Source organism: Triticum aestivum, chromosome 1D (genome assembly GCF_018294505.1).
Source record: "Triticum aestivum cultivar Chinese Spring chromosome 1D, IWGSC CS RefSeq v2.1, whole genome shotgun sequence".
Lineage (NCBI taxonomy): Eukaryota > Viridiplantae > Streptophyta > Magnoliopsida > Poales > Poaceae > Triticum > Triticum aestivum.
In genome coordinates this window covers 246,809,738-246,830,139 of record NC_057796.1, presented here as the reverse complement: position 1 = coordinate 246,830,139, position 20,402 = coordinate 246,809,738, and the positions used below count along the sequence as shown (strand labels likewise).

The window sequence follows — 20,402 nt, the reverse complement described above, 5'->3', positions numbered from 1 at the left end:
GAATTTGGAATATTTCCAAATGGAATTCAAATCTTTTCAAAACCCTGTTCATTTATTTAAATGGAAGAAGTCATATCATCTTCACTCTATGGTTCTGTGATGAAATGAATTTTAATTCATGTAGATCATAAATGCAAGGTGAAAGTTTGGGAAAGTCATTTCATTTCCTCTCATTCAACTTTCAAAATGTTTCAAATTTCACTCAATTTCACACAACAAATCACACAAGCAATCATTATCACTTAATTAATATAACATTCCAAAATTTACAAGCAGGATCAGAGGTATCCGCTTTATTAGGGAGAATGCCCTCTGCAGTGGGTTATCAACCTACTCTCAGTACATAAGTGGGCTCTTTGGAAGAAAGAATTGCTTCTACTAAAAAGGGATCTATAACTTTGATTCAAGCAGTTTATGTACCTGCAAACGATTTGACCGACCCTGCCCCTGGCACAACATTTGCACATTTGGATGCTACTACCATACTTTCCAGAGGATTAGCTTCCAAGGGTATTTATCCAGTAGTAGATCCTTTAGGTTCAACCTCGACTATGTTACAGCCTCGGATCGTTGGCAACGAACATTATGAAACTGCGCAAAGAGTTAAGGAAACTTTACAATGTTACAAAGAACTTCAGGACATTATTGCAATTCTTGGCTTGGATGAATTATTAGAAGAGGATCGTTTAACTTTAGCAAGAGCAAGAAAAATTGAGCGTTTCTTATCACAACCATTTTTTGTGGCAGAAGTTTTTACTGGTTCTCCAGGAAAGTATGTTGCTCTTGCGGAAACTATTAGGGGATTTCAACTAATCCTTTCCAGAGAATTAGACGGCCTACCTGAGCAGGCTTTTTATTTGGTGGGTAACATCGATGAAGCTAGCACGAAAGCTATAACCTTAGAAGAGGAGAACAAATCGCAGAAATGAAATTAAAACTTTATGTAGTGACTCCTAAGCGAATTATTTGGGATTGTGAAGTGAAAGAAATCATTTTATCCACTAATAGTGTCCAAATTGGCGTATTACCAAACCACGCCCCCATTAACACAGCAGTAGATATGGGTCCTTTGAGAATATGCCTCCTCAACGACCAATGGTTACAATGGTTCTGTCGAGCGGTTTTGCGAGAATAGTTAATAATGAGATCATCATTTTAGGAAATGATGCAGAACTGGGTAGTGATATTGATCCGGAGGAAGCTCAAAAGGCACTTGAAATAGCCGAAGCTAACTTGAGTAAAGCTAAGGGTACGAAAGATTTGGTTGAAGCAAAACGAAGCTCTCAGTCGAGCTAGGATACAAATCGAGCCTGTCAATTGGATTCCCCCATCCAATTGAAGACAATCCAGTGGTTTATAGTTGATACAAAGAAAAAGGGAAGAGGGGTAGAAAAATTTATTAGATAGCGAAGCGAAGTAAGTCCAATGTTATCTAGTAATTTTTCTACCTACTTACCTACTATTGGATTTGAACCAATGACTCCCGCCGTATGAAAGCAATAATCTAACCACTAAGTTAAGTAGGCAATTTATCACCACAAAGGAAGACCCATTACTTCGATCTATTATATATTGAATCCATTTTCTAAGCAATACCGCTCTGTTATTGGTCTGTTATATACTAAATACTAAATAGATACAGATCAAAGGGGTATCCTCTGGCATTCGAAAATATTCATCTTGACAAGAAATTATCTATATGTTAAGATATCTCCGATGAAGGGCTATAGCTCAGTTTGGTAGAGCAACTCGTTTACACGCGTGCCAATGCTTTTCAAAGGAGCTTATTATGCAATGAACATAATCAATCTTATTGCAAAATGTCTTACTTCATATATTCGAGAGTATAGGAGAACAGTAGCTTGACAAACAGTTAGTTTAGTCTGATTCAGGTGCCAATTCAGGTGCCTAATCAAATAGAACCCTCATGGATTTGCTAGTGGATAAGGTAAATATCCATCCCACTAAATGCTAGGCGTAATGAGGATAAGGGCATCCAAAAAACTTCTTTTCGTTCTATGACCTTTAAGGTGTATGAAGTCTCATAGTTAACTCTTGCAGTGGAACGATAGAGCCTCCATTTCACTTAGGTTGATTTAATTTAGACCGGAGGCAGACCTAAGTCAAGGTAATCCTCCTTTGAAACACTTTGGTATTGCTCCTAGATAGAACATAATACAAAAAATCAATTAGAGCACAGGGAGCCATCTCATTTTCTTTCTGTAAAGAAAAACTATGGTGGACTGACTGATCTTTAAATCAGTTTATGAAAGAGCCCAATGCAAAAAAATGCATGTTGGGTCTTCGAAATAGTTCAAATCATTTCGATAGTAATCCGGTTGATCTGTTTTACCGAGAAGGTCTATGGTTCAAATCTGTATAGCCCTAATATGCCCTTTTTTAGATTATAGGATCTCTATCCTATGTTTTCTTTAGTTTAGTATAGTTTTAATTTTCTCATTAGTATTTGTTTATAGATTGGATAAGCGCCTGCGACATAGAATAGAGATAAAAGCATTACCAAAGGCTCCTTCATCGAAAATCAAAATCATACAAACAGGAAAATAAAAATGAATTTCTATCAAATCAATAGAAGAAAGGATCCTTTCCCTGATTTGAATCCTTTCCTCCTTCAAATAGGATATCTCTAGACTTCCCTATTATAACTGCAATGATTTTATCCATTTTGTGAATTCCTACTTTGTTTTAAGTATCACTACTGCAGGTTGCTGCTAACGCGACACTACGATGAGAGACCCTTTCACGAAACTGTGTGCAATGCACTAATCGCAAACGGGGATGTAAAAAACCGTCTAAAAGGTGCAAAACATTTGTGATGGAGGATGCATCAAACACGGTTCAGATTTGATTTGCATGTGCGATGCAGGGCATACGGTTCAGTTCAATGAACTATTTGTGATGACAAGGAACAAAAGAAACGGACAACCAGATGAAGGTGTGTGCGATATACATCATACGGTTCACTCGGATGAACTGTTTGTGATTAGGCAACACAAAAGAAATGGTCAGCCAGATGAAGGTGTGTGCGATATACGGCATGCCGTTCACTCGGATGAACTGTTTGCTTTGAGCCATGAGAACAGAAATGGTTCAATATAACAAGATGTGTGTGATACGCGGCAAACAGGTCTGTAATCAAAAATGTGTGCGAAGATCGATAATAACACAGACGATTGCTGCTAATAAGCCATGTGTGTTGTGGGCAAACACTTGGTGGTATACAATTGTCAGCGATTGATGAAATTATCACCGACGGGTTCCCTAGTATGGTCCGTGTGCGATGTCATTGCACACAGAACAACATCATATGTACTTATAACTTATAAGGACTTGATTCCATAAACAGATTGAAATCGAATTACATATGTGGCTAGTACACACATGACCTTTGCACGCACGAAAGTATGTTCCAAAATGCCTGGGAAACTCAAATAATGTATAAAAAGGCAAAACGAACCGTGAATAATTTCATATTTTTAGGACGACACTACTATATATAGTTGCATGTTGCCTTTGTAAAATAAATCAAGGCGGGAAGAGACAGCGTATGTCGTTTCACACACATAGGTGACAAGGTCCCTCAAGCTCCGGTTTGTAAGAAGTTTGTACCAAAACTTGTCCCAAATTGGACTAATTTTTTACCACAACATGTTGCTGCTATGTCATAACACCATGCCAAGTTTCATGATTTTGAGGCGAGTTTTGGATTTACAGTAATTTTATAACCAGGTTTCTCAATGTTTGCTGTCGAGTCGGCACCGCCCTGGATAGACTTTTTCCTCAGGGGTCCCAAATGATAAATCCAAATCTGTCACTACCATGCTACTTTTCTTATTAAGAATTACAACCCATTTGGTGTGCTAGCTAAGAATAAGTTTGTGGGTGCTGGTGGGCGCTAAGAACTTGCGGGTTCTGTAATGAACAAAGATCTCGAGTATCCTGCGAGAGTGATGTTCTTTCCCTATGTTGTGAATGCTTATAATATTTATGTCTTAATGAAAGAAATGTCAAGCCATTGGCCCAGTAGGAAAGAAAATATGTGTCAAAACCGAGTTGAAAAGGGAAACAATATCTAACTCCAGCTTACAAACTTTACAAAAGCACGAGGATTAATTGCTCATCAGGTTTAGCCAAAATCCAGATTGAACAGGACAATGACATCTAACTCAACCAAAGTTTTCGGCAATCACAATCAAATGGATCGGTCTGATCCATGAAATCAAGATCCTCGGCCAGAAATTCTACTGGTACATGATGACAAGCTGTTGTAAATAGAAGCCGAGCACGATCAGAAGCCCTTAGGTCCACCTAGAACTTCTTTTTATGTTGTTCAACACTTGCAGACTTCAGAAATTTCTTGTCGAAAAACTTAATCCTCACAGACAATAGTGCCCTCGCATTCAACATGAAGAATGTGAAAAAGCTAGTGTTTGCATTGTTGGATGCATATCCTTCTAGTGTTACTGTCTTCAAACGAACGTCATGAGATCTGAGAAAATCCCGGTGCTTCTTGAACCATCGATTGGTTATACCTTTTTCTCCATGTGTTAGTGCCTAAATAGAGATGAAGATTGAAAACAGTTAATGTCTAAAAATATTATGTTGAAAGAGGGATAGCTCAATGATTAATTATAGTACATTATATATGAGCTTTCAATGTGCGTGAAATCATCACCTTTATATACAAATTCTCCAGACATGGAAAGCATTGCAGCAAGCCAATAATCGTGTTCAGATCAAAACACCACATACTGATATGTAAGGTCTTGACAGAATCCACCACCATTGATAGGATGGACAAGCTCTTCATTGAGCATATAACATAATATTAGTACCAAAAGTGTACTCCAAGATGATACTTAACTTATGCGCACAAATGAAAAAGGCAGATTACAAAATTTTACATGAATAATATACAATACCTCAATACGTGTGGAGCCAAACACCATCTTGAACCATCTAAAAGGATCATGAATTGCACCCAAGGTCTCCAGTTTAGGCGTAGAGACTATAGTTATTTGCGAAGGTACTATACCAGAATCAAGGAGCAACCTTTGAAGTGAAGGGGCATCTTCGATGATGAGATCATGTCCAAAAAAACAAATTCCCATGCTTACAAGGTGGGGCGACTTTATTTTGAGACAACGGAATGAATTTCCATTACAAAAACAAGAAGCAAGCGCTCCAGGGCAGGGCAGCTGGAGTGGATGATGATGTGCAGTGCGGCCTCCGACAGATCAACCAACACAAGCGCAAGTTTTTTAGAAGTGGGAGTCGAAGCATTTGTACTAGATTGTCTGCTGGATGGCACCGGGCAAAGGTGGCGGTGTGGAGAGAGGAGGAAAACCACGTGATAGACATCGGTGGTGAGGGCATAGATACATCGGTTCGTGGTATGTTACATACATAGTCATGGTAGAACTCAAGCTGCTGGAGTTTATCGAATTGACGGGATGTCAGCCAGGCGGTCACCGTGCTGGGTATGTCCAGCAGGTAGCAAGCCGAGATGCAGATGCATTGAATGGAGTCCTCGTGGGAGGAGATGATGGCTCCGGGGAGTTCAGAATCATCATCGACAGATAGTTGATGACAGTCAAGATTAAGAGGCGCGGTGCGCCACAGAGTGCGCCACCGAGATGTGAGGACTTGTGTGCGGCAGCCATCCTTGGTGGGGAGAAGGGAGATGATCTCCCCATGGATTCCGTCCGGGAGATCGCTGATGCGGTCCGCCGGAGATTCTACTGGTTCCTCAGGTCCAGGGGGTGCTTCTGGCCGCACAGCCGGGTCCAAGATCTACATCCAGCGGCGGCGCTGGTCGGAGCCTCATCTGTGTACATACCAATCTGAAAGAAAAAATGGCATAACATGTAGGCCATTCGAAATCAATTCTCAAGATCAGGAAGAAAAAAGGCACAAACATATATTAGGACATTCAAAATCAATTCTCAAGATCTGGCCACAAATTATTAGCACGTAAGCTAACCCTAGTCGGATAATTAGCAAAAATCATTTGTACAGAACAAACAATTAATCACTAACTCTATACGGATAACATTCAAACAATCAATACACTACGTGCATCTAACATGTTTGCCGCACAAATGGGTATATAGATGACTAACCGATTTTCCGTCGGAGTCGCAGTTGTTGCCGGAGTTGCTGTTGACCTCCGGCTCCGGCTGGGGGGGGGGGCACGACGGCACCGACGAAGTGAAGGTCGTGCTGCTGCCCGCACGAGACCTCGTCGGCGGTGACGGAAACCTCTGTGGCCAGCTTCACGCGTTGTGCGGGTGCTTCACTAGCCCCGGCGTCGCCACTCCCTATGATGGTGCGCTTCGGCGGCATCATCATACACTCCAGAGTCCAGACGTTGGTGACCACTGTGGATCGGGGGTGCGGCCACCTATTATGGCCGGCGGCTCGAGTGCGCAATTAATACGAACAAGTGGGAGCGAGGTAGGATGCGGTCAACAGTTGTCTCGCCTCCCGGTGAGCCCGCGTGGCGGACGTCTGCCATTCCTACCATCATTTCACACAACTACTCGCACGCCTCCCGTTCAAAATGCAGGCCTCCCCGTCTGCCAGCACGGTGGACTGCTCGCATGCGTCCCGTCAACTCACGCGTGCTCGCACGGCACACGGGGTGTGTGGCAGCACGTATAATTTTTGGTTTATTTTCTGCTGCTTTACTGCTTCACTGAACCGTTTACGTTGAAGAGATGCACAAATCCTGCGTTGAACATCTCGCACGCTTCCCGATGAACCTGCGCACCAGACGAGCTTTGGATTTACTAGAATTTAAAAACCAGGTATCTCAACGTTTTGCCGGCAATCAACAACGCCCTGGTGTTTGAAATTCATTTCCATTTCTTGCATGGGACCTAAGCATGCACCCAAGGACAAAGATTTGATATATCAACCAAATTATATGCACTGGAGCATGTGCATGTAGTTCAAATTTGAATTATGCACATAAATGCATTCAAAACTCAGTTAAGGCATAAAAATGTCCAAACGAACCCCGAAAAATCACAAAAATTGACACAACACTCCTGTTGTTCTATGTTGACACGAGAAAAAATTTGAAAGCAATAAGAGGCAATGGATATCGTTTCGTCCCCAAAGGTGGGATGTTCCCTACCGAAACCATCATGCTTGTTGTGAGAAGCTCTGGTTTGTGAGAAGCATATACCCAAACCTGCCCCAAATGGGACAAAAAATTTACCACGGCATGTTGACGCCACTCCATATGACAGCATGCCAAGTTTCATGAATTTCAGACGAATTTTGGATTTACTAGAATTTAAAAACCAGGTATCTCAATGTTTGCGGCCGAGTGACGGTGGCAGGGTGTTTGACATTCATTCCCATTTCCTGCATGGGACCTAAGCATGCACCCAAGGACAAAAGATTTGATTTTTCAACCAATTTATATGCACTGGAGCATGTGCATGTAGTTCAAATTTGAATTATGCACATAAATGCATTGAAAACTCAGTTAATGCATAAAAATGTCCAAACGAACCCTGCATAATTCCAATTCTTATATGTCACACATATAGTTGCATGTTCACTGCAAATAAAAGGTCTAGCAATTCAAACATCGTCCATGGCCACTGTGACCCCATTATGTAATTCAAATCAAGACGAAAAACAAGTAGATCCCACATAGTTTATTATAACCAACCATGTGAGATGCAGCACAAAATATCTTGGAGCACCGTCGGAGTATAGTACGCATATGCCTTACGCGAGAAGGTGCGACGGCTACAATCCATAGCCCGCTCTGAATAAGGGACCGTGTCTGATGACACTTTGCGCACCAGTTTTTTTGCTGAAGCGATTCCAAATTTTCGGCTTCCGCGGAAATATCTACCTCACCGGCCCCTCCCCCTTACCAAAAGCCACATTTTCCTTTCCAAGTTGAATCCTTCACTCCTTGCTTGCAGTGTCGCCTCCTCGCCGGCGACCCTCCTTCACGCTGCTCGGCCTCGCCTATCCAGGAAGGTAATCCACACCCGACCCCCATCCTCCTCCTCCTCCCACATCACACATGCCCCGACAGCCGGCGCGAGCGCGACACCTTCCACCCAAATCACCGACCCCTCCACCAAATAAGCGCCGGCCTAATCCATGGTGCACGCAGTACAGATGAGGTCGCGATGGCTGCCATTCGTGCAGACCCCCAGATCTTGGAGGAGCACCTCGCCGTCGAGGCCACCATTGACGCCTCAGACACCGACGCTGCGACGTGGTTGGCTGCTTTAAACAGCAGTTTGTGGCGTTTTCTCGAGGCCACTGTCGGTGCCTTCGATGAAGACTACGAGGTGTTTTCTCAATGTGCGCGTGCTTACCTCATCTCGAGAGCCAGCAGGTTGGTGCCCGGCATGGCTCAGGCAACTCACCACTACAACGAGGGCACCCATGATGCGGAGGCCTCGCCCTCTTCCATGTCCAAGGAGCCAATCGTCATCGATATCTCCGACAATGAGGAGTAGCTTGTCTTATTAGCTCACTATAAGGACCAATGTTCAGTTTGCTAGCTACTGCCTTTCCTTCACACATTCTAGTGAATTGTGCTATCTACTTTTACCATGCAATCTTCTGCTATAGTGTATATGTTCTATATGTCGTGCAATGTGGTGTTCAGTTAACTTCTTGGTTCAATTCTGCAAATGTGATGTTCAATTCTTTAGGGTGCAATATTTCCAAGTTGTTAAGCATGCTTGGTTTGGTTAACTTTCTAATCTTCTATTACGAGTATGTTATATTGTGGAATGTGGTGCCAAGTTAACGTTTGGTTCATTTGTTGTGGTGTTTAGTTAACTGCTTGGTTCGATTCTGCAATGCGATGTTCAATTGTTGTGGCTGCATTCTGTTATTGTATACCATGTGAGAAATAAATCGAATTTGGCTATACTAAATACATGAGAAACAAATACAATTGCTATATTCCCAAGTTTTTAAGCATGCTTGGTTTGGTTAACTCTCTGATCTTCTATTAGGAGTATGTTATATTGTGCAATGTGGTGCTCAGTTAACGTTTGGTTCATTTGTTGTGGTGTTTAGTTAACTTCTTGGTTCAATTCTGCAATGCGATGTTCAATTGATGTGGCTGCATTCTCTTATTGTATACCATGTGAGGAATAAATCGAATTTGGTTGCACTTAATACATGAGAAACATATACAAGTGCTATATTTCCTAGTTCTTAATCATGCTTGGTTTGGATAAATGGGTTTTCCATGTGGCTTGAATTAATATGATGAATCTGCAATGTGCATATTTTTCATCAACATATTTTACTGATAGCATGCGAACCCTTACTTAACCTGATGAGTAACAACCTTATATGTGTTGCAGGGAAACAATGGGAAGCACTGAGGTTTACAAGATGGTACTAACTATTATACCTTGCCTTTTTTATTCCTTTGCCCCATTTCCAATATAGAGACGATATTTATGCACATCCTTGTTTTCAGGGTTCACAGATGATTACCTCTCAAACCACCTCTGTGGTTAGGAGGCGAGGAAATTTTTCATACAACACCCATAGTTCTATATTGAAGTGTTCCTGAAGAGGTCGAAGGATGGACGGTCAACCATCCACAGGCACTGGCCTAAAGTTGCAAAGACCTTCAACATGAATGAAGGCTCAATATTCGCCTTCCGCTTCAGCAGTTTTCCAGATGAGATGCATCGCTCTATGTACCGTATATGATGCTAATTTCGAAAGGATCTAGATGTTGCATGTGAAACTTGCTGCTAGTGCAGTTGTATAATGGGGTAGCTGAGTGCTGAAGCTATATCATGTTGTACTCCGATGTATTTCAATTATGAAATCCTGCTTCCTTAATATGGAAATGGAATATATTATGTGCTTAATATGAATGTCAATTAGAATAATAAATGGATTATCAATAATAGGGCAATTAGCCCGCTAATTGGCCAATTAGCTTGCTAATTGGGTTTTCCAATTGCAAACGGTTAATGCGAAAACACCGTGGGCGATGACCTCAGGCAACGCACACAGTTTCTAGGAATAAACCGTGTTGGATCATTGAACAATCACACACGACATTCTCTTGAAAACTGTTTGCGTTACGCCACCTTGCGCAAATGTTTTCCTTGGAGTGACTCTGTGGGATGTATATACGAACGGAAACGTTTAGCGGTGACTGGCTGTGTGGGATATACTTACGACCGAAAATGATTTCGCCTGTATAATTGTATTTTCTTGAGCACTACTGTACGTATTTCTGTATTTGAGGGCTCGCCGGTCGCACACGACCTCATTTTGCCGAGCGTGTATGCCAGGAGGGCATATCCCCAACGGTTTCTGGGTCGTGTGGGAAGGACCCCCCCCCTATCGCGCACACTCACTTGGCGACGGTTCCGAATGCCGTCGCGGAAAGGGGTTAAAAACCGTTTGTTTAGCACTGACGCGTACCAGTGTATATTTATTACTTTGTTTATAGATACATTATGTAAATTGATCAAATTTAAATAGAAAAAATAAAGTAAAGAGTAAATAAGAAAACATAATATTCTGTCTCATAGTTCTAAAATAGAGTTCTTTATTTTTATTTTATAGTATTACTTCTCATGAATTATACTGCATATATTAGTCCTACTATCTTAATTAGGATCTAATTTAGTAGTATTCTTATTTTTATTTAATAGTCTCTTATTATTTTATTATTAAATATTAAATAAAGGATAGAGCTATTCTTTTTTCTAGAGATTCTAGGGAAAGCGAGACAAAGTGAAACGAGAAAGTTTTCTTTATATAAGAATTAGATCCACATACACCATATCTAAATAGAATGGAAATCCAAAAGAAAGGGAGTTGGGATTCCATTGGATGAATCTTTAAAGAAGATGCAGCACAGAGGAAACAAAGGCTAAACTACGCGCTTTTGTTTGAACAAGAAGATTCTTGTTTCACTGAGGAAAAGAGAGAAGTTCTGGATAAATAGACAATGCTGAATTGAATTGACTAATTTAAGTTCCGCCTATTCCACATTAATGGGAATACATTATGTTTCTGCTTCACGAATATGATATTTTTTGGACATTTCTAATAATAGCAAGCCTTATTCCTATTTTTGCATTTTCGATTTTAGGACTTTTAGCCCCGGATAGTGAAGGACCAGAGAAGCTTTCTAGTTAGGAATCGGGTATAGAACCCATGGGAGGGGCTTGGGTACAATTCCGAATACGCTATTATATGTTTGCGCTTGTTTTTGTTGCTTTTGATGTGGAAACCTTCTTTCTATACCCTTGGGCAATGAGTTTCGACGTATTGGGTGTATCCGTTTTTATCGAATCTTTGATTTTCATGCTTATCTTAGTTGTTGGTTTAGTTTATGCATGGCGAAAAGGAGCCTTGGAATTCTCTTAACTGAATATTTAGAAAAAAAAGAAGGAAAAGATTCTATTGAGACAGTTATGAATTTGATTGAGTTTCCCTTTCTTGACCAAACAAGTTCCAATTCTGTTATTTCAACTACACCAAATGATCTTTCGAATTGGTCAAGAATCTCCAGATTATGGCCCCTTCTATACGGTACCAGTTGTTGTTTCATTGAATTTGCTTCATTAATAGGCTCACGATTCGACTTTGATCATTATGGATTGGTACCAAGATCAAGTCCTAGGCAAGCAGACCTAATTTTAACAGCCGGTACAGTAACAATGAAAATGGCTCCCTCTTTAGTGAGATTATACGAGCAAATGCCTGAACCAAAGTAAGTCATTGCTATGGGAGCTTGTACTATTACAGGGGGGATGTTCAGTACAGATTCCTATAGTACTGTTCGGGGAGTTGATAAGTTAATTCCTATGGATGTCTACTTGCCGGGCTGCCCACCTAAACCGGAGGCAGTTATAGATGCCCTAACAAAACTTCGTAAGAAGATATCGCGAGAAATAGTTGAGGATCGACCTCTATCTCAAAATAAAAGAAGATGTTTTACTACCAGTCACAAGCTTTATGTTAGGCGCAGTACTCATACAAGAACTTATGAGCAAGAATTGCTCTATCAATCACCATCTACATTAGATATATCTTCTGAAACTTTTTTCAAATCCAAAAGTTCAGTACCTTCCTACAAATTAGTGAATTAGGAGGGGGGCTATTTTGTGTAGAAGAGTAAAAAGCAGGGCAATCTTTCAAACTTGCATCCTAAATGTGAAATATTTATACAAAGAGGGAGACATGAAGGCAATGCAACAGTGTTGGTTATCTATTTGGCTAGTCAAACATGAGGTGGTTCATAGATCTTTGGGCTTTGATCATCGAGGAATAGAGACTTTACAAATAAAAGCACGGGATTGGGATTCCATTGCTGTCATTTTATGTGTATATGGTTACAATTATTTACGCTCCCAATGTGCTTATGATATAGCACCCGGTCGATCTTTAGCTAGCGTCTATCATCTTACGAGAATACAATATGGTATATATAATCCAGAAGAAGTCTGCATAAAAGTCTTTGCCCAAAAGGATAATCCTAGAATTCCGTCTATCTTCTGGATTTGGAGAAGTGCCGATTTTCAAGAACGCGAATCTTATGATATGGTGGGAATCTCTTATGTTAATCATCCACGCCTTAAACGTATCCTAATGCCTGAAAGTTGGATAGGCTGGCCCTTACATAAGGATTATATAACCCCCAATTTTTATGAAATACAAGATGCTCATTGAATGATAAGAAATTCATGCTCACTTATACAAGACAACTCCAGATTTTATTCAAGTCAAGGCATATTTTTAGGTTCTTTAACTAGGTGAAACAAAATACCTATTTATAATTAATTCTTAATTATACCAAAGCATTCTAGATAGACTGAGAAAAAAGGGTTTCATTTGGATTTCCGTATTTTGAAAATCGCATATTAATTTCCTTCATATGAACAGAAAAATAGCTTGACTCAAAGAAGTTCTCTACCAGGAACTTTGTACCGCGCACATTACTTAGCACAACTAGGAAAATAAGATAAGATAAAGATAAGCAAGACTAAAAAAATATTCGCCGGAATAGCGGAATACAAAATTAAGAAACGCAAAAAAATAAAGGGGAATCTCACCCCCTTCTTTATCATAAAGAAAATATATATTTTAAAACTTCTTTAAAAAGAAAAAGAAGTGCCTCTATATTTATATTATAGATTTATCCACTTAGATGAATAAATATTATTAATGAATATGTATCACAATCCATCTCGAGGTATTTGGATCAATACCTATTCGGTGGATCTTTTTTTTTCTCTGCCAGGAACCAGATTTGAACTGGTGACATGAGGATTTTCAGTACTCTGCTCTACCAACTGAGCTATCCTGACCTTTTCTTTTGCATCATCCTAGTAGAGTATTTGTACCTATGTTAATTAAAAGGACTAAAAATTAATTAAAGTATTTCGAATTTAAAATTTGGAAATGGGGGGGGGGGGGTAGTCCTATGCATTATGCATGGTTTACTTAAATAAAACTTAAAAATAGAGTGAATAACCAACATTTCTTGCCGATACTCTAATAAAAAAGAAATCTATTCAATGAATAGGATAAGATCCATTGAGTTCTCTTCGCATTCCTTTGTGAAAGATTAGAATAAGAAAGATAATGAATCTTAAACCCATTCATAAAAAGAAAAAAAGAGGATAAATAATAATAATATAGTATAGTTAGGGAATAAAAGAGTATTTGGGGATAGAGGGACTTGAACCCTCAACACTTATAAAGTCGATGGATTTTCCTTTAGCTAGAAATTTCATTGTTGTCAGTATTGACAAATAGAATGGGACTCTCTCTTTGTCCTCGTCTGATTAATCCACTTTTTTAAATATCTCGAAAACTTTGAATTTTAATTGAAGAATTTAATTATTCAATATTCGAATGGAGTGGATTCACAATAATGAAAAAAATATTGTGATATGATTTTTGTCTTTCATAATCATTATCATTTCTAATTTCATTTTTTAAAAAGATAAAGAACCTATATTATAATTATAATATAATATGAGTTCTACGATTAATTGTTTTCTATGTCAGTATCTATACGTGTTTATTACATGTATAAGGTATAAAACCCCTCTTTCTCTAATTTAGAATTAGAAGGAATTCCACTAACAACACAACGTAATTAACTCGATTCGTTAGAACAACTTCCATTGAGTCTCTGCACCTATCCTTTCCCTTTGTATTCTAGTTCGAGAACCCCTTGTTTTCTCAAAACACAGATTTGGCTCAGGATTGCCCTTTTTAGTTCTAGGGTTTCTCTGAATTTGGAAGTTACCACTTAGCAAGTTTCCATACCAAGTCTCAATACAATCAAGTCCGTAGCGTCTACCAATTTCTCCATATCCTCATTTCCCTGTTCTTTGAGACCAGGATTCCTTCTGTAATTTCATCCATCACTTAGTTTTTTTGGATCATTGAGTTCATCACTCAACGTAGTCTAGCAGTTCAGTTCGACTCTATTTGAGAGACCTTGCTTGCTTATTGCAATTCAGAATTGAATTGATTCTATCCTTGATGTATTTGCAATTCAATCCAAATCAATGTATCCAAAAGTTTTTATCTCCCCCACCTCCCGTCCTACTTTTTTATAGTATTCAAAATTATACTATAATGCTTGATATTTATTCTTCATTTTCTAATCAGAATTAGCAATTTTATTTACTCTGGATCTATGTTCCGCTTAGTGAAATATTAATCATCAAATTATTAACAAATAATAAAGTCTATAATGATCGAATGAAAATACCAATAAATTCTATAATTTTATTTTTAATATCCTATAGTTAAGCATATCAAGCTAACTTTATGTTTATGAAGTTTTAGTATTTTTTACTTTTATAAGTATAGCTTCAAATATAGAATTAGTTAATAGCTAAGATTAATAACTAATATCTGAGATTTTACGGATTTCCTATACTATACCTATTTCTATTTGTTACACTATTTCCGTTATGTAAGCCCACTTAGCTCAGAGGTTAGAGCATCGCATTTGTAATGTGAGGGTCATCGGTTCAAATCCGATAGTTGGCTTTTTCTTCTCTATCGATGTTCTACGAATAGGAATCTCTTTTTTCCGAATTAAATGGCCATGATCTTTTATGTTTTTTACCTTACAATTTTGCTAGATACAAAACAATAAAATAAATAATATATATACAAAAAATAAAGATTTTAATGAAATTCCATGTTGGGGTACTTTAGTTGATTTCACTCTGTTTACCTTGTAGTTTAATTCAGTCTTAATTTTGATGTATTATGTAATGTAAATACAATGAAATTAATTTTGTAAAATGAAATTTCAGTAAAATAAAAAAGGAGTCTTCATGTCCCGTTATCGAGGACCTCGTTTAAAAAAAATTCCGTCTGGGAGCTTTACCAGGACTCACTAGAAAAACACCTAAATCAAGAAGTAATCTTAAAAAAATTCAATTCTGGGGAAAAGGAGCAATATCGTATTCGTCTTCAAGAAAAACAGAAATTGTGTTTTCATTATGGTCTGACAGAACGACAATTACTTAGATTTGTACATATCGCTGGAAAAGCAAAAAGGTCAACACGCCAGGTTTTACTACAATTACTTGAAATGTGTTTGGATAATATCCTTTTTCGATTGGGTATGGCTTCAAACATTCCTGGGGCCCGCCAATTAGTAAACCATAGACATCTTTTAGTTAATGGTCATATAGTCAATATACCAAGTTTTCGTTGCAAACCCCGAGATATTATTACTACGAAACATAAACAAAGATCAAAAGGCCTGGTTCAAAATTATATTGCTCCATCGGACCTAGGGAAATTGCCAAAGCATTTGGCGATTGACACGTTGGAATATAAAGGACTAGTAAATAAAATCCTAAATAGGAAGTGGGTCGGTCTCAAAATAAATGAGTTGTTAGTTGTAGAATATTACTCTCGTCAGACTTGAACTTAAGGAAAAAAGGAAAGGTTCATAGAATTTTCTTCCACTTCCCCTTTCCCCGAACTAAATCTCCCTAAGACCTTTACCATTAATTCATATTTTCCCATCAACTAGCTAAAATTGATTGACCCTATGATTAGGATCCTTTTTTTATTTTTTCCTCTATGTGTCTTTTTCATACCACAGTAATATGCTATAGAGAATTTCTAATTTCTATTACATCAAAATAAGATAATATAGGATATTATATTATTGTTGGAAAAAAATTGTTATTTGATTTGATACATTGTGATCCTTAACGTTGATGAACTAAGAAAAACAGAAAGAGAGGGATTCGAACCCTCGGTAAACAAAATTCTACATAGCAGTTCCAATGCTACGCCTTGAACCGCTCGGCCATCTCTCCTACATAACTTATTATGGAAAATAAACTGAGTGAATAGCGAGTTTTCTTATTCCTACAGTACTGGTACAACCACAACCACTCGGGGGTTCCATAGTTCTATTGGAAAAATTCCTTTTCATCTAAGTGGAAGGATACATGATTCTTTTTTACTAGAAATTGCGCTTGCTATAAAATAAAAGTTTTAATTTGGGTTTTCCCGCAACTAAAGAAAAAGAAAATGGAAGAATTCTTCTTATTGCATAATAAAATAAAGACACCTTAGAATTCGGTTTGCATAAGATGCGCTACACCATACTATCGAAATCAAAAATAGGGTATGAGACAATCAATAACTTTGAAAACATGAAATAGTTGATAACATAAGTTATTGTTCAGAAATAGGAAAGTGGAATGAAATCCAGTCTTAGTCAAATATTTCATATCTCTTCATGTCCAAACAGAAGGAAAAGGATACAATTTGAGCTGAGCAGAAAATCCATATCTCTCTTATCCATTCAAAGCATATGGATTTAGAGTAAAGCATATGGATCAATCTATTTATAATTATAAGAATCGAATGTGTTTGTTTTTATGTTATTTTGTGAAGGAATGAAAACAATTCTATAGAATGGGTTGGGAATTATGCCTAAATCTCGTGTAAATGGAAAATTCATTGATAAGACCTCCTCAATTTAGGCAATATTTTATTGTGAATAATTCCGACAACCTCAGGAGAAAAAGGCATTTACTTATTATGGAGATGGTGTGATCTTACTCTTTTTTTTGCTTGTTCTAGCCCTACCTATACCTCAGTCTTACGGAAAAGAGAAGGGGTTGGCATAGAGAGAACCAAATTTGTAAAGCGAACAAACCCACGCTTCGGGAAGGTGAGGCGAACTAACAATTCCTTCCGTCGTGTATCCTCGATTAGCAAACAAACCCACGCTTCAATTGTAGATTTGAGTATTGAGCAAAAGGTTACACCTACAGGATATGGTATGGTATGGATGACATGTCAATCCTACTCTATTAGTATCCGTAGGTAGCATAGGGGAGAAAAGCACTACACCTAGAAATAGGAATCAACAAGAGAAAAACTTTGTTAGAAATTACCCCTTTCCTGTTCGGTATCAGGGCTGGGAAGAATGGTTGGGATAACAAACAACCATCAGGTTTGTACTTTGGATACCCCTATAACCATCAAAGATCATTGAAGTAGCTAATACCTATAAATAGGAGGCGTTGAGAACAAGGAAATTATTGGAGCTAGTGGTTTCCTCTAGCATTAATAGAATTCATTGGTGTTAAGAAAAACCTCTTGTGGGAAGGTTGGTAGAGATTTCTTGGAAAAATACCAGCCCCTTTCGGTTCATAATGAGACAGGACTAATTCTATTTTGATTCTATAGATTATTTCACTTAGTACTATTATGTACAGAAGGGAGGAGCCGTATGAGATGAAAACCTCATGTATGGTTTTGGAACTGAGATTTTTTGAATAGAATGAACGACCGGAACGGATGTTGCCTCAATCCGAAGGAAATTATGCGGAAGCTTTGCAAAATTATTATGAAGCTACGCGACTAGAAATCGATCCCTATGATCGAAATTATATACTCTATAACATAGGCCTTATACACACAAGCAATGGAGAACATACAAAGGCTTTGGAATATTATTTCCGGGCACTAGAACGAAACCCCTTCTTACCGCAAGCTTTTAATAATATGGCCGTGATCTGTCATTACGCGCGACTATCTCCACTATAGAAAAAAAAGAGGATCAAATTTTCTAGTAAATACTAGAAAAAAGGGCTTTCTACATAGGGATCATAAAAACAACGATTTTTCCCTATCAGTTGTAGGAAGGAAGGACACTTCACGAGAGTCAAAAAACAAAGAAAGTATGGCCTACACTACTACTCTATGGATAAAGTTTCTCAAATTGATAGAGAAAGCACCGTAAAGATCAATTAGTGAGCGACTGGGTCGATACAACTGGAAAAATGCTTACTTATCCCATGATATGGGGCAAAATTTAGGAATCCGCTTATGTAATAGAGCTGATCCACTAAGGGATTAAGCAGCGGTGTTGTATCAGATCCCAAAGATAGTTATTTCTTTTTTCTTTCTTATGTAAAAAAGTCTTTTTTCAAGGATTTTATAGAGATTTCATATATGAAACAGGGATAGTTACCTTTTAGAAAATTTGAACGAAGGCTCTATATCTATCTATGCTTCATTCTTCTGAAGGTGGGAAAAAATATCAAACTGATTATTGTAAAAATTAGGGTTTGAAACTTAGGTAATTAATTTCTTCTGCTTAACCCAAGAACAAATTGGATCAATTTTTGATAAATCGAATTCAGTTAAGATAGCGGAAATTCAGATAGCAATTTCTGAGCCGTATGAGGTAATAAACTCTCAAGTACAGGTCTAAGGGAAGGAACTACCTATTCCGACCGAGGAGAACATGCCATTCTATAGGGTGATTCAGGAATTGTGGAAGCTTGGTTTGATCAAGCTGCTGAATATTGGAAACGAGCTATAGCGCTTACTCCGGTAAATTATATTGAAGCACATAACTGGTTGAAGATTACGAAGCGCTTTGAATTTGAATAAGACCATGCTCCTTCTTTTTCATAAAATGGGTGGTTTGGTTGTTGACCCATTAATCAAATAAATTAGGTCGTAAGATCGAATCAAGAATTTCATTATATCCATTTCTTATACCTTCTATTTTATATGATATTTCATGAGAATAAACCATAGGGATAGGGTCTAGAATAGAAGTAATAAAGTGAATAAAAAGAAGGGGCAATCAAAATATTGCTAATATATTAGGACCATCTTATTAATAATTCTAATGAGTTATCTTGCAATTTAGAATCAAATAAAAAACCCTATATTATGCTCAAGGAAAGTAGATATAGATAGGAGCTTATGCCCTCAAAAAAACACTAGTTTCTTAAATTAAAAATAAAAAAGATTTTTTTTCTTACATCGAGAAATATTTGTTTTTCAAGATAAACAATGTCCGTTAGGCACCTAATCTTTATGTCATAATAGACCCGAACACTTGCCTTGGATTGACTTCAATATATAATTGCTCCAGTGAATAACTAAAAAAATAGAAGGATGGTAGATAGTAAAGAACATAACTAATCACAATATCTATCTTTCAAAATCTATCTTTCAAAATCTATATCTTTCAAAGATTCGCTAAAAAGACAGTTGCGGGTCTCTTTGTATGTCTTGTCCAGAAAGAGGAGGACTTAATGATTATTCGTTCGCCGGAACCAGAAGTAAAAATTGTTGTGGATAGGGATCCTGTAAAAACATCTTTTGAGGAATGGGCCAGACCCGGCCATTTCTCAAGAACACTAGCTAAGGGCCTTGATACTACCACTTGGATCAGGAACCTACATGCTAATGCTCACGATTTCGATAATCATACTGGTGATTTGGAGGAGATTTCTCGAAATGTCTTTAGTGCTCGTTTCGGGCAACTTTCCTTTATCTTTCTTTGGTTGAGTGGCATGTACTTTCATGGCGCCCATTTTTTCAATTTTGAAGCATGCCTAAGTGATCCTACTCACATTGGACCCAGTGCTCAGGTAGTTTGGCCTATAGTAGGGCAATAAATATTGAATGGTTATGTAGGTGGGGGTTTCCGAGGAATCCAAATAACCTATGGTTTTTTCAGCTTTGGCGAGCATCTGGAATAACTAGTGAATTACAACTCTATTGTACTGCAATTGGTGCATTGATTTTTGCATCGTTAATGATTTTTGCTTGTTGGTTCCATTATCACAAAGCCGCTCCCAAATTGGCCTGGTTCCAAGATGTAGAACCCATGTTGAATCACCACTTAGCGGGATTATTAGGACTTGGGTCTCTTTCTTGGGCGGGGCACCAAATTCATGTATCTTTACCAATTAACCAATTTCTTGACGCTGGGGTGGATCCTAAAGAGATACCACTTCCTCATGAATTTATCCTGAATCGGGACCTTTTGGCTCAACTTTATCCTAGTTTTACCGAAGGAGCAACCCCCC

General features: G+C 38.2%; 3 non-coding genes and 2 pseudogenes across 3 annotated transcripts; 3 read left to right on the top strand and 2 right to left on the bottom strand.

Annotated features, from left to right (window-relative positions):
• Nucleotides 1-263: 263 nt before the first annotated feature.
• Nucleotides 264-929, top strand: LOC123167977 (ATP synthase subunit beta, chloroplastic-like; annotated as a pseudogene).
• Nucleotides 930-13,294: 12,365 nt separating this feature from the next.
• TRNAF-GAA (transfer RNA phenylalanine (anticodon GAA)) lies at nt 13,295-13,367 on the bottom strand. Its single transcript has one exon. It is a non-coding gene; the product is annotated as a tRNA-Phe (tRNA).
• A 1,632-nt stretch (nt 13,368-14,999) lies between these two features.
• Nucleotides 15,000-15,072, top strand: TRNAT-UGU (transfer RNA threonine (anticodon UGU)). The gene has a single exon. It is a non-coding gene; the product is annotated as a tRNA-Thr (tRNA).
• A 1,208-nt stretch (nt 15,073-16,280) lies between these two features.
• Nucleotides 16,281-16,367, bottom strand: TRNAS-GGA (transfer RNA serine (anticodon GGA)). Its single transcript has one exon. It is a non-coding gene; the product is annotated as a tRNA-Ser (tRNA).
• Nucleotides 16,368-16,988: 621 nt separating this feature from the next.
• Nucleotides 16,989-19,101, top strand: LOC123167971 (photosystem I assembly protein Ycf3-like; annotated as a pseudogene).
• The last annotated feature ends 1,301 nt before the right edge of the window (nt 19,102-20,402 follow it).